The 15,444-nt window shown below is 38.1% G+C and overlaps 1 long non-coding RNA gene across 1 annotated transcript; it reads left to right on the top strand.

The window, feature by feature from the left end:
• Positions 1-1,151: 1,151 nt before the first annotated feature.
• LOC120323432 lies at positions 1,152-13,820 on the top strand. The gene is made up of 3 exons (XR_005563849.1): positions 1,152-1,181; positions 2,129-2,198; positions 13,469-13,820. It is a non-coding gene; the product is annotated as an uncharacterized LOC120323432 (long non-coding RNA).
• The last annotated feature ends 1,624 nt before the right edge of the window (positions 13,821-15,444 follow it).

Genomic DNA, 15,444 nt, shown 5'->3' with positions numbered 1-15,444 from the left:
AGGAGGTTGGCTGTATTCTTCAACTCACTCAATGGAAAATGAGTAAAAACTGATTTCCTATTTTAGTAGTAGGCTAGCATGCATCACTGAGACATGTAAATTTCTTTTACAGGTACAAGGCAGAAGGTAAAGAGACCTATGATATCTGTAGCTTGTAGTGTTGGTATGTAGAGTTACATAGAACTAAACTGAAAGATATTTTTCCTAAACTGTGTAAATTTGTAGAGGTTAATCTCCATATTTGATTTTTTTTTACTACCCAATCAGCATACTAACTGATTTCACTCATTTTTATAAATAACATTTGTCTTCCTATTGCCATTCAAATATAATTTATTCTAGGCGGAGAGATTACAGACCTTGATTTTATCTGAAACGTCTTTGAGTCATAGTGAGTAAAATGACTCACTTCCATCATCACTGTTCAGTAAAATGATTCTGGTATATCAAAATTATCTGTTCTGTCTAGTCCACCCTGTTCTATTTATTTTCCTAAAACTTGATTTCTGATGAGCAATGATTTAAGGCAACATTTCAAGTTTTCCCTTATTGTTTTTCAGACCAATCTTTCACTATTATATCTCCCAGCTTCCAGACCAGAAGAACCTGCTATTTTTGTAGCCATTGTCAAAGGTCCTATTTTGCTTCAGATAGATTTTGCATTCTGATTCAGATTCCAGTCAGCAATATCAATATGAGATCCTACTGGGAAAGGAAGAGCTGATTGCTCCTCAGAAAATCTCGCTCTGACAGACAAAGAGAAAGCTTGTCTGGTTGATTTAAAGGAATGTAAAATTTAGGAAGTTATCTTAAGTTATCTTAAGCTCTGCCAAGGGAGGTTTAGGTTGGATATTAGGAAGAAATTCTTTACAGAGAGGGTAATCAGGCATTGGAATGGGCTGCCCAGGGAAGTGGTGGATTCTCCATCCCTGGAGGTTTTTAGGATGAGACTGGATGTGGCACTTAGTGCCATGGTCTAGTAACCACGGCAGTGTTGGATCAAGGGTTGGACTTATGATCTCAGAGGTCCTTTTCAACATGGCTGATTCTACAATTCTATGAGTCTATGTGGTGCACATGACACAGGGTCAACTTTAGTTCTAGACTCTCCAGAAGAAGAGAGACATGGACATATTGGAGTGAGTCCAAGAAAGGGCTATGAAGGTGACTAAGAGATGGAGGTACCTGACGTAGGAGAAGAGGCTGGGAGAGAGGAGTCTGTTAAGCCTGGAGAAGAGAAGGCTTAGAGGGTTCTTAGTGTGTATCAATACCAGAATGGGGAGCTGCAGAAGATGGATGCAGACTCTTCTCAGTGGTGCCCACTGAGAGGACAGGAGTCAATGGGCACAGACTGAAATACAGGAAGTTTTGTTTAAACATAAGAAAAAAACCCACTTTTTTATTGTAAGGATGGTTGAACACGAGAACAGGTTATCTAGACAGGCTGTGGAGTCTGTCTCTGGAGATATTCAAAATACAGGTGGACATGGTCCTGAGCAATCTGCTCTAGCTGACTCTGCTTTGAGGAGGGGTGTTGGAGTAGGTGGCCTCTGGAGGTACCTTTCAGACTCAACCATTGTGTGATTCTGGTAGGAGTTAACCCTGATAACAAACCATCCTTAGGATGTATACGGTGCAGCATTATAGGGGAATACTAAATAGATCTCTGTTCCCTGAGTCAACAATGCTTTTCCTTTAATAACAAAATGGAGTTATATTTAATGTGCTTCCTGTGTCCTTGTTTGGCAACCATGTTTATGCTAAAATATCTGCATGCCTACAATAGCCAAGGTAAGGGTCTTTACCGATCAGCCTGAAAAACAAGAAACACATTTGCTTCTTTCTGTACTATCTGTACTGTCTTGCTACGGTGTAGCAAGCAAAGAAAAGCTGAAGAAAATAGAAGAATTTTATGCCAGAGGGTGTGCATCATTCAACTTTGAGGTAAATAAAGCCTATTAGCACTAAAACATATAATGGAATTTTGTATAAAGCAGATCAGTTTAGTGCGGTTTAGTGCAATTTTTACAAGTTTCAACAAAACCAGTAATTAATCTTCTAAATGGAAGAAAAAGAGGTTTTGCTGATTTCTGATGCATCAAGCTACAAATAATGTTTTCTCTTTTAGGAAACAAAATAACGTGAAAGGTATCACATGTATAGGAAGAACAAAAGAAACTTCCCATGCAGGCATGCAGGTACTATGCTGAAAAGTGACTGTAAAGTGGTCTTTCTACATCTCTATAATTTTACTATTTTTTCCCTCATCCCACTCCAAAAATATCACTGACTCCAAGCCTTGCATTTTGTTAACAATAGCAGAAGAAAAAAAAAGGTGCAGCTTACTAAAGTTCTGGCTTCTACCTGTAAGGGGACTGACATTACCTACTTTGAACGCCTGATCAGCAGAACAGCATCCAACTGAGCAGAATATGGGGCAAGAGCAGATGTTTGCATAGCTCAAAAATTGTACCACTAGGCTAGATCTTGGAAAGTGGTTCCATTTTCTCTTGTGAGTTTTTAGACCTGCAGTTCATAGAGTAGTACAACCTCTTTTTCCCATTCCTCACTCAAAAGCAGAGGCCCTGAAATGTCAGATGCATATTCTCCAGCTATGTAGTGGTGTTTGGCCAAGGCAAAAGTGTCCTGGCCAAGCAGAAGCAGATAATTTTTATCTCCACGAGGTGCTTTCACTGTAATTTAGATAAAGGCACCCTCTGGCCCATTTCCTAGAGGTAAAGAAAAGAAAAAGCTGACCACACAGGGGCAAAGGTAATACAGAAACTTCGAGCAAGGGACCTGCATTTCAAAGTTAAAATCCTGGCTAGTCCAAAAGATACTATGCCCTCTTGCTTCTTCAAGCTGTTCTTTGTGTTTCAGTACCTGCTATCTTCAAAATAGATGTTTTCCTTCCAAATAGAAAGCTATTAATTGTTAAACGATGGTATTTCTTTTGCTTTCCCAAAATCTATTCTAAAATTGCTTCCAATGTCCGTGCTATTACCCTATGATAAATACAAATTTATGTGTCAGTCCCTCCTTCCTAATGAATAAGTTACATTACATATAGGAGGCAGAACATGACTAAATAGTAATCCTAGAACATCTGATTTATTACAAATTCATACCCTTCATTAACACAGAATGTTTTGTACCCACAGTCTTCTCCTAGGCAACCTACCTGTTCTTCTGATGCAGTAGGTGGGAGAATGGTGACCCTGTTTCATGTTAAAATGTACTGCTTTTTTACCCTGCTGTGGCATGGATGTGGCACAGAAAGAATGATACAGTTTGTCAAAGTGCAGCTGGGGCAGCATATTCTCTTTCTCGATTTTACCACAAAATATCCACAGCAGTCATAATGATGATGCAGAGAATGTAAGAGTTTGGTTTGCATCAAAGGAATTCATGAAAGTTAATGCATATCAAAAATAAAAAGGCATCTGAGTCACTGCACAAAAGCTATTTTTGAACTTATATAATCAAATATACTTACGTATGATATAGAGAGACTGTGCCAGCTATGGCATGCATATCCCTCTACTGTAATTAATCTTTGCAAGCTCTTTCAGTCATTTTAGGTCTACATTTACTTCTGCCTCACACAGTTGTGGCATTATCTCAGTTTTACCATCTGTCACAGACATCAGAAAAAAAAGTACTTAAACCAAAGATCATAAAAATACTTTTTAAAGCATTTTGGTTTTCATACTTTACAGTTTCTGTACACATAGGTCTGTACACGTACTTAAGACAAAAGGCACCATACTGAACAAGAATGGAAGAGTATCAGCAAAGAAGCTTTCAGAAGGCCTTGCTTAATATACTTACTTAGGTCTTTCATCCTTCACAACATGGTTCACATCTTACAGTTCAAGCTCCTCTCTGTTTTTAAATAAAAGATCCAATGGAAATAGCAAGGGCGGAAGAAATCTTTTTTCGCTGATCAGCAGTTGCCAGGGTGTCTTTTCATGCTTTGGCAGTTGTTAGGACACTTACCCAAGAGCTAGGCCATTAATGAGAAGTCTAATGACTTCCATTCCTTTTCGTAAAGCATTCAGCACGTCACCAGTATTTATGAGGAAGCCTGCTGTAGCTACAGGGACATTATGTGCCTCACTGTATTTCAAGCTGAGAGATGATAAAAATGGAGCATTAGTTTATCTTTTTTTTTTTTTTTTTTAAACAGTCTTCCTTTCCTTCTGTCCTTTGTAAATAGATGTGCCACATTTCTCACAGCCTGAAGCTAAAGAAATATCTTCAGGCTTGTTGCCAGATCTATTTTCCTCCAAATATCTACCAAATCACCAGAAGCTCTTATTAACTGAGGGAACTGAACCTTCAGACAACAACTGTTCCAGTCCCTCCTGGGGATTTTTTATCTGAGTATAGTAAACAATTCGAAGTTTGAAGTTCTGTATACTTATTCATTTATTTTGCTTTATTTTTCAAAGCAATCAATGGTCTTAACATTTTATGGACAAAATGGTGGTTTCTAATACAGAACAATTCTACCAATTAAGGAAAAAAAATCCATCTAGATGGATCTGTTTTCAGTTTTCTTCTCACAACATAACCTCCTTTCAAATTTCCCAAAGAGAAATTTGTTTTCCTTACCTTCCTTAGACCATGGAAAGTAGTTAAGGTCCCAGTTTTGCAAACACTTGCTGCTTTAGTCACTGAAAATCTCAGAATCACAGAATGGGTCAAGTTGGAAGGGACCACAGTGGGTCACCTTTCCAACCTCCCTGCTCAGGCAGGGTTATCCTACAGCACGTGGCCCAGGATTGCATCCAGACAGTTCTTGAATATCTCCTGTGAAGCACAACCTCTCTAGGCAATTTGTTGCAGTGCATGGTCACTCACGCAGTTAAATAGTTCTTCCTCGTATTCAGGTGGAAATTCCTATGCATCAGTTTCTTCCTGTTGCTTCTTGTCCTGTTGCTTGGCAGAGCCGAGAAGAGCCTGACTCCATGTGTGCAAGCATAACCTTATGTATTTGTAAGACTTCTACCTTGATTCTTTACTATGTGTTTCTAGTTTATCGTCTGGGATCTGTTATTGTATTGGGTTTGCGTGGCCAGGTTTTGACAGCAGAGGGGCTATAGGGGAGGCTTCTGTGAGAAGCTGCTGGAAACTTCTCCCATGTCTGGCAGAGCCAGTCAGCTCCAGATGGACCTGCCACTGGCCAAGGCCAAACCAATCAGGGATGATAGTAACGCCTCTGTGATAACATACTTAAGAAGGGATAAAAAAAAGTTGTTGGGCAGATGAAAGTTGTAGCCAGAGAACAGCGGAGTGAGAACATTTGAACAGCTCTACAGGTGCCAGGGTCAGTGGAGGAGGGGAAGGAGGTGCTCCAGGCCCTGGAGCTGAGGTTCCCCTGCAGCCCATGGTGAAGACCATGGTGAACCAGGCTGTGCCCCTGCAGCCCATGGAGGACCATGTGCGTGCAGATATCCACCTGCAGCCCATGCAGGAGCCCATGCCAGAGCATGTGGATGCCCAAAGGAGGCTGTGACCCCATGGGAGGCCCATACTGGAGCCTCCCATGTAGGAGGGAGCTGTTGACCCCTGGAGAGAGGAGTCCATGCCGGAGCAGGTTTTTCCTGGTAGGACTTGTGGCCCTGTGGGGGACCCATCCTGGAGCAGCCTGTGCCTGCAGGATTGCACCCCGTGGAGAAGCAACCCAGTTGCAGAAGTTTGTGAGGAATCGTTGCCCATGGGATGGACTCATGCTGGAGAAGTTCGTGAAGGACTGTCTCCCATGAGAAAGAGCTCAGGGAAGCAGGAGAAGGACTCCTCTCTGAGCAGTTGCAGAAACAACTGACGGTTGTTTCTTGTCCTGTCCCATTCCCTGTCCGCCTGCAATGCTGTGGAGGGGAGGAGGTAGAACTTGGAAGGTGGGAGGGGTGGGGGGAAGGTATTTTTAAGATTTATTTTACTTCTCATTCTCCTGCTCTGATTCTGCTAGTAATAAATTTAATTAATATGCCCACTTTGAGTCTGTTTTGCCTGTGACAGTGATAGGTAAGTGATCTGTCCTGTCCTTATCTCAGCTCTGTCCAGTTGCAGAGGGGAGTGAGAGAGTGGCTTTAATGGGTAACCCTGGCATCCAGCCAGGGTTAATCCAGTACAGTTATCTACTAAGTATTTTATTTAATACAAGCTACCCTTCCAAGATATTAATTTAAACCTTCTCTTGTTTTGTGCCAAGTTAACCATCTACCTAAAGGACTAAATATATAAAAAAGAGAATCCTGGAGGTGCAGTGACAGTCAATAAGACCTAAATTATTTGAAGTGTAGAAATGCCATTGGAATGCTAATTCAGCTCTTAAAAAGTTTAAATTGTTCCCCTAACACATTTATTTTGCTATTGTTTCTCATGGAAGCAGAAAGGAGATTCCCTCTTCTTCTTCAACTTTTCAAATAGCTTTAAAAACGCTATTAATATACTTGCTCTCCAAACCATCAGCCATTGCCTTAAAGATGAAGTACGTTATGTTTCTCAGCCAGTTCCATGATCATTTCTTGTAGTGATTATGCAAGTGATGATAAATACACAAATTCTCTTCCCATCTTTGAAATCGCAGGAACTAATTGCCTTGTGTGCAGAGAAAGCTCCTTTGAAATCAGAATTCTATTTTTTTTTCCCTAATGTATGGGAAAAGTTTTGTCCTTGTCATGACATCTCCATCTCATTGGTGTTTTCCTCTTGTGCTCTCTTTTGGTCTTACAGTCTAAGGGAATTTTATATCAGTGTTCAGTGATAGGCTTCTGCCTTTTATAAATAATTTTGACTGTATATTAACTGGTGATTATAGAGAGATTAAACATTCACATCACTTGTCTTCAGCCTTCTTACCACTGTAGACCCCCATTCTGATGATCTACTGTGAGCACACAGAGTGAAATTTTGAGAAGGAATCAAGAAATAAGACAAGAAATTTGTACTTGACACTCAAGAATTTTATTGGATGTGCAAAAGTATTTCAATGCAAAGGTTTTGCTTCCAGTAAAAGCTACCTGAAAAACTACTGAAAACCAACTCTTATTTAACTTTTTGCAGTGTATCTTTATGGCATTTCATTGTGATTAAGTATCATGGTGTCTTAAATGAGTCATAGAACAGCACGGAATGATGTGTTAATATCCTCAGTTTTGTATTTTTTTTCTCTTGCTGTGACTAGAATTGTCCTATTATTCTGTATCTACTGGTACATTTGTGACATATAACTTTAGTTATAATGCAGCTATGTGTTCTCTGGATGATAATGAAAAATGGAGTTGGATTTTATATCTTCATTGAGTCAATAATCTCCAAGTTTTTTGAGCACTTTTAAAACTCTCTTCTCTTAAATGACTCATAAGATTCCCCATGCAATGTGTACTCCCCCTAACTAGGCTGATAAGACTTAGCTACTGCTCATGAGTCTTTTAGAGCAATATTTGTCATAGCTTCTACTTGCTGTGCTCAGGCAGTAACAGAACACAAAAGCAGATTGTATCATTAATCTCAGATTTGATAGAAATAACACAAGGTTAGAAGAACGTATTACAATAAAAAGAAATATTATTACAGCCAAAGGTAAGTGTTAACCTAAACTTTTCTGAAAGCTAATGCACTAGCAACAATAATTCAACCCACTAATGTCCACTGGCTGAACATGCTACCATCAATCAGGAAACTCTCCCAGGACTTCAAGATAAAACCAAATGGAAGGAGTTTTTGTGCAGAGTTGTTGTGCTTAGTGAGGAACAATCTCAAATGCCTGTGAGGTGAGAAGTGATACATAACAAGTAGAGGCAGATTTATAAAAGACTTAGGTCTAATCTCTGCTGGACTTGGGCCCCCTGAGACAGTACATCTTGGGGAAACTTTATTGCACTGTGCTATTTTTGACTTACAGAATTTTTAGTATTCCCCTGAGAAATCTCTTAAATACCATGGAAAATAAATCAGTAGTCAACGGGAATTATAATGATGCTTAATGTGGGAGGTGTATTGTAAAGTTCAATCTAAAGCATAGGTCATAGAAATCAGACAAGGGAAAACCATAATTGTATGCAGTCAATGAATCCAAATGACTCTCTAATTATGATGTAAGCTTTTATGAATCCATGTGTTACTGCATAAAAGAGACTTATTACTCACAAAAAGCTTATTAATCCCCTCTGTCCCAAGGAAGGGACATTGCAATGCAAAAGGCTATTTTTGTAGTCAAAAGTGCTGTGAATTTGTTCCTTGTAGATGGAAGTTGTGAAAAATTTCAATAATCAGAAGAAAAATCAACCTTCATTACAGTTAATATTTCATTTTAAGCCCTGGGGACCATAAAGCGGAATTTTTCCCTAGTGTGATTTTTATTTGTCACAGGAACGTTAAGGAATGTCTGGTTCTTAGCAATATCCTGTGTATAAGTTTACACAACTCTAATTAGTAGATTAGAAAGTGGTTTTACCAAACCAGCAAAATAAGGCCCATAAGGATAGCCCAAGGGAGAGGGAGCAGAGCAGGTGAGGAGCAGGCTGCCTTGTCACACTCTGACCTCCAGAGCTTTCCAAAGGAAGGCCCTCACCTTCTATTGTTGGCATAAGCAAGTACACATATTTTAGCAAGTACAAATACTTGCTAAATAGTACAAATACTAAATAAGTATTGAATGGAGGCATGCACATAAATAAACGGCTGTCACATCTATTGGCCATCCTCTCTATGCCCATAGGTGAGTCCTTGTAAATCAAGTCCACTAGGAGAAAACAGTTAGAAGCTCCACTCAGTCTTCCATTAGCAAGCATACACCCACTTCAGCGAGTGAGGGGAAGTTCCCTGCCTCAGAGCTAGTTCATCAGTAAGCAGCAAATGTACTTGAAAGCCATTCAAGTTCATCAGTAGGCAGCAAATGTGTTTGAAAGCCACTACTGCCCAAAATAACCTTTTAGCAAATAGAGTCATTGAGAACTCCATTGTAATAGAGAAAAATAGTGGAAAAAAATTAGAAATGAGATTACATTTCTGCTGGAGCTGACAACTAGGTGAGTGAGCAAAGTGGTCCAGGTGGCAGTTTACCACCTTTTCATAATACCTACACTTGTCATATCTGACACCATCACAGCACGAAACACAGGAACATGATTTTCCATTTCCTAGTGGCCAGCCTCAGCATTTCCCTCATTCATCCAGCTTACTCCTGGTCTTTATGGTGAAAGACTGCAGATGTTTCAATATATGAATCCCCACAGGTGGATAAAACCCTTCTAGTTGGTAAATAATCTCCTCGTTACATGGTTCTAATACAAATGTTGACCCTACTACTTTGTCCCGTAGTTATGCAAACAGACATAGAATCTTGTGTACAGATTTGATATTAGGTAAAGGGTTTGTGAAGTACATCCAGCTAGTCAGTGCTTGTACAAGAGCTGTTTTTGACACTGCGACATTCATAAAATGATCTTCTCTGTTTACAAAATTTAAACCACATTTAACATCAAATAAAATATAGAACCATGGAAGAAGCATCTGCATATTAGAATGTGAGTAGAATCTCCATTTAATTTACTGCAACAATCATTTTCAAGAAGAAATATTACACTGAATAATACATTTCTATTCTGAGCTGATAGCACGGGTTTAAAAAGGACTTCCTATAAGATGCTTAGTATATTTTCTGTAATCTGACAGTACAATCATTACTGTGATTTAGAGAAATGAAGTAAATACTAATATTTGTATAATTAAACTAATCAGGGCAAGTTTCACACAGGGAAGAAGATTGTTGATGAAGCATTTTAGGGTTCATCAACATTTCTCACTGTTTTGTGAGAAAAAGAACTTCTTAATGTTCCCTTCACCCCTCCTTCTTCAATATTCTTTCCTCTAATTTGATTTCACAGTATTTACATAACACATATTATGGGATTTTTTCCTAACTACCTTATAAAAGTGCTTTCAATCCCCCTCCACTAAAAAATACCTTTCAATAATTTATAATGTTTAAACAATTATCAAGTAATGGAAAAATCCGTTCACGTGATGAACATTCATTCGCAAACATACTTGCAGAACTATGTATGCAACTACAGCTACTGTGCTCATATCTCATCAATTTTCCCAGTGCCCCTCGAATAGAAGTTCACTTCTTGCAAAAAATAAAAATTTCTTACTGGTCACAAAACCCAACATATCACATGTGTTCTGAAATGTATATAAAGTCTTATATCACCTCCTGTTTCCTTTGATGTATATTGTTGAAGCTACAGCTTATTTTTCTCTCATTTTTCCTACGATGAAGGACAACTACATTAAAGTCTCACAAAGGAAAGAACATGAGGGTAAGAAAGTCCACATCCAGTACAAGTTAAACCTCAGCAGGAATTAGGAAAGACGTGTGCTTAGGATGATTGGCAGATTCAGCCCTGGGCAATGCTAGTCTCTCACGGCAGGGCTTGGCATCGGTCTCCGGTGATCTAGGGCACTGGCTTACAGTCTGTGTGAGATGTTTGAAGGGCAGGACATAGGAGAAAGTCACAAAGCACCAGTCCTGTCAGCTGTTTGTGGTCATGTACAAGAACATAAAGTAAGAAAGTTTATTTAATTCTCAGCTTCATCTTGGCTGTGCCTTCCCGCAACCCTGGCTAGAAGTGGAGCACAGGCTTTCAGTGTATTAAGGCCTCTCTTGGTCAGGATGACCATCCACCCACAAGTTCTTCTAACAGAGAAAAATACAAAGATATCAAATGGAGAGAAATATCTTCAGTGGTAAAAGGAAAAACAAAAGGAATTCTAATTTCTCATTGAAATTATCAAGTCCAAACTGAGCAGACCCAGAAAATCTATATCCTCAGAAGTTCCCCCTTGTGATTGAATCTTGGAACAGATGAACTGTCATAATATAGTTCCAAATATTGACAAAAGTTACCCTAAAAAGAGACAATGTCAACTCACAAGACATAACATGTGTTCATGTGTTATTGAATGAGGCAATTATCTCAACAGAAATCCAGAACTCTCTGCTCTTCTGTCAGTGTCTTGTACTAATTACTCCTTCTGATAATTGTTCCTTACAGATTCATCTATGGTAATTTATTAGCACTAATGTCATCCTTTCTATCACTTCATAACCTCTAGAATTTTTAATCTAAAGAATAAAACAATATGATTTGAAAAATGTTGGTATAAATATTTGTGATTATAATGCAGCAATTAACTGCTTTTACCATGCTACCTGCTCTTTAAGCAAATTATGAACAATATACACTAATATTTGTTTCCTTAGGTAACAGCATGGAGAGAAATTTACTTTAAATAAATTAAAATTATTTGCTCCTTTCTATTACAGCTTATTCATATTATGACACTTTAGATGTTGTACCTCTTCCAAAACTCAAAACACTAATTTAATATATATTAACATTTTAAAAATTCTTAAAAAGTACAGATGTTTATTTACTTCCTTTCTTAAGCTTCAGGATATCTTAGCTCTAAATCCTCCAAGTATATTAATATTCCTCTTTTGAAAAGGAAGATTCTTTCATAAAAACTTGACTCATAAGGTTTGAGATTTGAAGAAAATACAAAAGTATTGTGAGTTTTAAGGATGTATTCATGACATTCAGCTTTACACCAAGATATGATAGGAGCGCTCTCCACTTAATGATGCAAACACTATTAGAGTCAAGATCAAACTCAGGGTGCTGCTGAAACTGTATTCTTGTTTTCCTCTTACAGATTTGTATTATTCTGTGATTATCATTGCTCTGCATATATGTATTGGTTATTATTTACAGAAAATGAAAATTGTCAGATATTTCCAGAATTATAGAAATTTCTAACCTACAGGTTTCATCCAGCTGTGTTTTTTCTTGGACTAGTAATGACAATAAAGACCACAGGAAAAAATATGCACAGTTATTCCTTACAGACACTGGGTGTTTTTTTGAGAACTTATACTTTTTGATAGTGATTTACAGTCATTATTATATGTATTTGTCTGAAGTAATAGTGTCTGCAGCTAAGACCTGAATACTGCAACAAATTCAATAACTTCAGATACACAAATGAGTAGAAACTCTCTTATAAAGAAATTTAATGTGTTGAAATGTAAAGCTATTTCAATAATAAAACAATCTTTTGAATACTTTTTGCATAGAGAAGAACTAAAAGTATAGCATGAGAGGAGATTTCTAGGTAGCTGAACCCAAAGGTTTGACAGTGCTCTTTGAGTCTTTGACAAGGCTCAAAACGGCTGAACACACTGGTAAGTGCTGAAAGCTCAGACTTTTCCCCCTTGCCCTTTTATCTTTTCAAAATTGTTCATGTCTATAATACAGTAAAAGGAAAAGAAAAAAAAAAAGCAACCTTTTTCTTTTTGTAAGACACAGGTTGATTGCTGTCTCTTTTTGAGAAGTAGTATTTGCAGAAATGAGGTCACTGTCTGAAATCACTCCTCCATCTGCTCTGCTTAGCCTGTGAGTCATATGGAGTAAGAAAAAAGATTATATGAGCCAGAGTTAACATGGAACTGAAAACAATAGAATAGCACAGCAGCAAAAGAAATAACTACCCCACAGTTTGCTCTGTTCCCCTCTACTTGTTTACTAGCTTGGATGCATTAATTAAGAAAATCAGTCAAAAACAAGGCAGTGAGAAAAAATAGAGTGCCTAATTGTGATTAAAACAAGCAAAGAAGTGATCACAGGAGAACCATGGCAGTCGTGATGGGAAGTGGATGTTTCCAACACGAAATGCTATGAATTTCATCAGGGATGAGATAATACCATTACGTCTTGTAAGGGCAACAGACTACTGTGCCTTCTAGTCCCCAGAAATAAATCCCAAACAAGTCACAGCCACCATGTACATGGCAAGTGGGGGCAGAGATACAAATGCAAAATGATAACTTAACAGCATAGAGAAGGTATCAGCATTCTAGTGACACCTTGCACTCAACTCCTTTTCTGCTGAAAAGTTCGAGAAAAAGGAAGTTTATTTCTGCATTTTTCTCCCTTGTTAATATTCAATCCAGATTTGACAAAGTTATCAGATTGTAAACAGAAATGATATCTTCCAAAATAGATAGTAATAAGATACATTTAAGTAAACACTTATTTTCCTTTCAAATTTTTGGGTTCATCTACAGAAGTAGGTCAAAATATTCCACAACTAGTTCATGACCTAAAAATGCCACTTCAGATGTTTCGAAACTATCTGTGAAATTGGGTCTTAAAAATACAGAATAATTTTGAGCAGAATAAAAACTGAATAATAAATAGAAGAAGATCAAGGCGTAGATGGGTCTTTTGACCAAAGAACTACAGATTTTGTGTCTTCTTGCAAAAATAAAGTGTTAAATGTTGCATATTTGTTGCTTGATATAGACAGCGTTAACAGGAAAAAAGCCCAACCTGAGATGTGCTTTTCTGCACGACTCTGTGGATGGCTTGCATAGTGTTTATGTTTGTTTTAGGAAAGAGAGGAGAAACAGCTGCTTACACGCCTTCTGCAGTGAGAAACTGAGAGCTGGCATCACCTTCAGATCTACCTGAGAAGGTCCATCTGCACGCCTGGGGCTCAAAATCAGGCCAAGCTCAGCACCCACAAGAGAAAGCTGCTGCCCTACCACTGTGACCTGTCAAAGCCCCAGCCCAAAACTCAGCCCCCACAGCTCCAACAGTCAAATCTCATTTGGGAAGGGATGTGTCAAAATCCAGCACTTCTCCATTTGCCTGAACGCTGACCCACTGCCTACAGTCTTTACTAACAGCACGTGGCCTGCCATTTTGACATAAAAGTAAAGTTTCAATGTGTGTTTTACTGCCCACACTTAGATTTTCATCTTGGCAGCAGAAGCAGAAAATAAGTGTTGGCATAGACTTAGTTAGCTCCCTTTTGGTTTTAGTCTTAAATTTATTGAAATATTTCTTGGTGTACTTTTTCAGGGATGCTAATGAGAGCAAGGGAAGCTACTAATGACACAGAGGAAAATACTGTCATAAAACATACAAGACTTCAGAGTTCATCAAACACCAGCTTAAGCAGGAAGATCATTTATTCAGTGCTTTGAAAGGGAGGAAGAGGAAGAAACTAATGCAGGGATTACACAAAAAGAGATATAAAACATTCATTAAAAAATAAAAATCTCGACAAAAAATAGAATTAATTTTAATTTAAAATGTTCAATATATTGAATTTAACAAATGTTGGAGTTTGTAACTTGCTTAGTATCTTATAGGCAGTACAGAGAATGAATATTTTAATACATTCAACAAATGCTTATTTTAAAAAAACTGACAAAGCCCATTCATGGTAAACAAACCTATAAGCTCACTACAAGCCAAAATCAAACCCTTATTGATGTCTAAATATATAAAAATAAAAAATGTCGATTCAGATAAATTTCTGAGATTTTGTGGTTTGTTTGGTTGGTTAATTTTTAATTTAAACCACTGTTCAAAACCACTCTCACTTAGGGTTGTATACTCCAGCCCCTTGCTCTTCTGACAAGAAATTGAGCATGCAGCAACCAATATGTAAACTAATAGCTGAACTCATAGATTCTAAGTCATAAAGGTGTGAATTCAGCTTATATTTCTAGGATCTGAATTTGCATTTGGAGCCAGTATGAATCTTGCTCTTACCTGAAAAAAATTTCTCCCGAGCACTAAAAAGAAGTTAAAAGGATTTTTATTGCTCCCTTAAACTCTAAACCAGCAAATTGTTCTCTGTTGGCTCAACTTTGCCAGCTGACACGGGGACCAGAAATATGATGCAATATTTCATTATTACCAGTTGAATCACTAAAATGCAGAAAAATCTGTGAGCAAAAAGAGCCAATGCGTTTGCAGTAAAATTCGTTTGGTGATTACATTGATCTGCTGAATATTAAAATTTGTAAAATCTTTCACTCTCCATTAACTGCACTGATAGTATTTCTACAGGTAAAACAAACTCAGCTCACTTCGTTCTTTCTCACTTCACCCCAGGCCTGTTCTCATAAGGCATATCATAATACCCTAGACTAATAAGGCTAATTTAACAACTACATTCTCCTAACACTTCAAAAGCAGAACAGGAACCGCTGACACAGCCAGCTGGAGCATCAGCCCCAAAGGATTTACACCAATGGTTACAAAATGCTGGAGAAACCATGAAACTGTAAAGAAACATTTCCCATCCAAGACAGTTTTTATATATTTCTGAGAAGATACAATAGCTCTGTTTGCAACCCCAGATGCTAGTAACACTCACCCCTCTGCAAAATTCTGCTGGCTCATCCTCACCCCCATAAATGCTCCAACCCTTACTGCATTAGTGACCCCTAGTTTGAGAACTGCTGCCTAGGTCTTTCCCTCCCCTATGCTATATTTGTATCCAGTCAATGAATCCGAAATCCCCTGCTAATTGCCATCTAAGCTGTTATAAAGAATCTACACGTGTTACTGC

This window comes from Pipra filicauda, unplaced genomic scaffold (assembly GCF_003945595.2).
Source record: "Pipra filicauda isolate LSUMZ 115617 unplaced genomic scaffold, ASM394559v2 scaffold260_size1094732_pilon, whole genome shotgun sequence".
Taxonomy (NCBI): domain Eukaryota; kingdom Metazoa; phylum Chordata; class Aves; order Passeriformes; family Pipridae; genus Pipra; species Pipra filicauda.
This window is presented reverse-complemented; position numbering and strand designations above follow the sequence as displayed.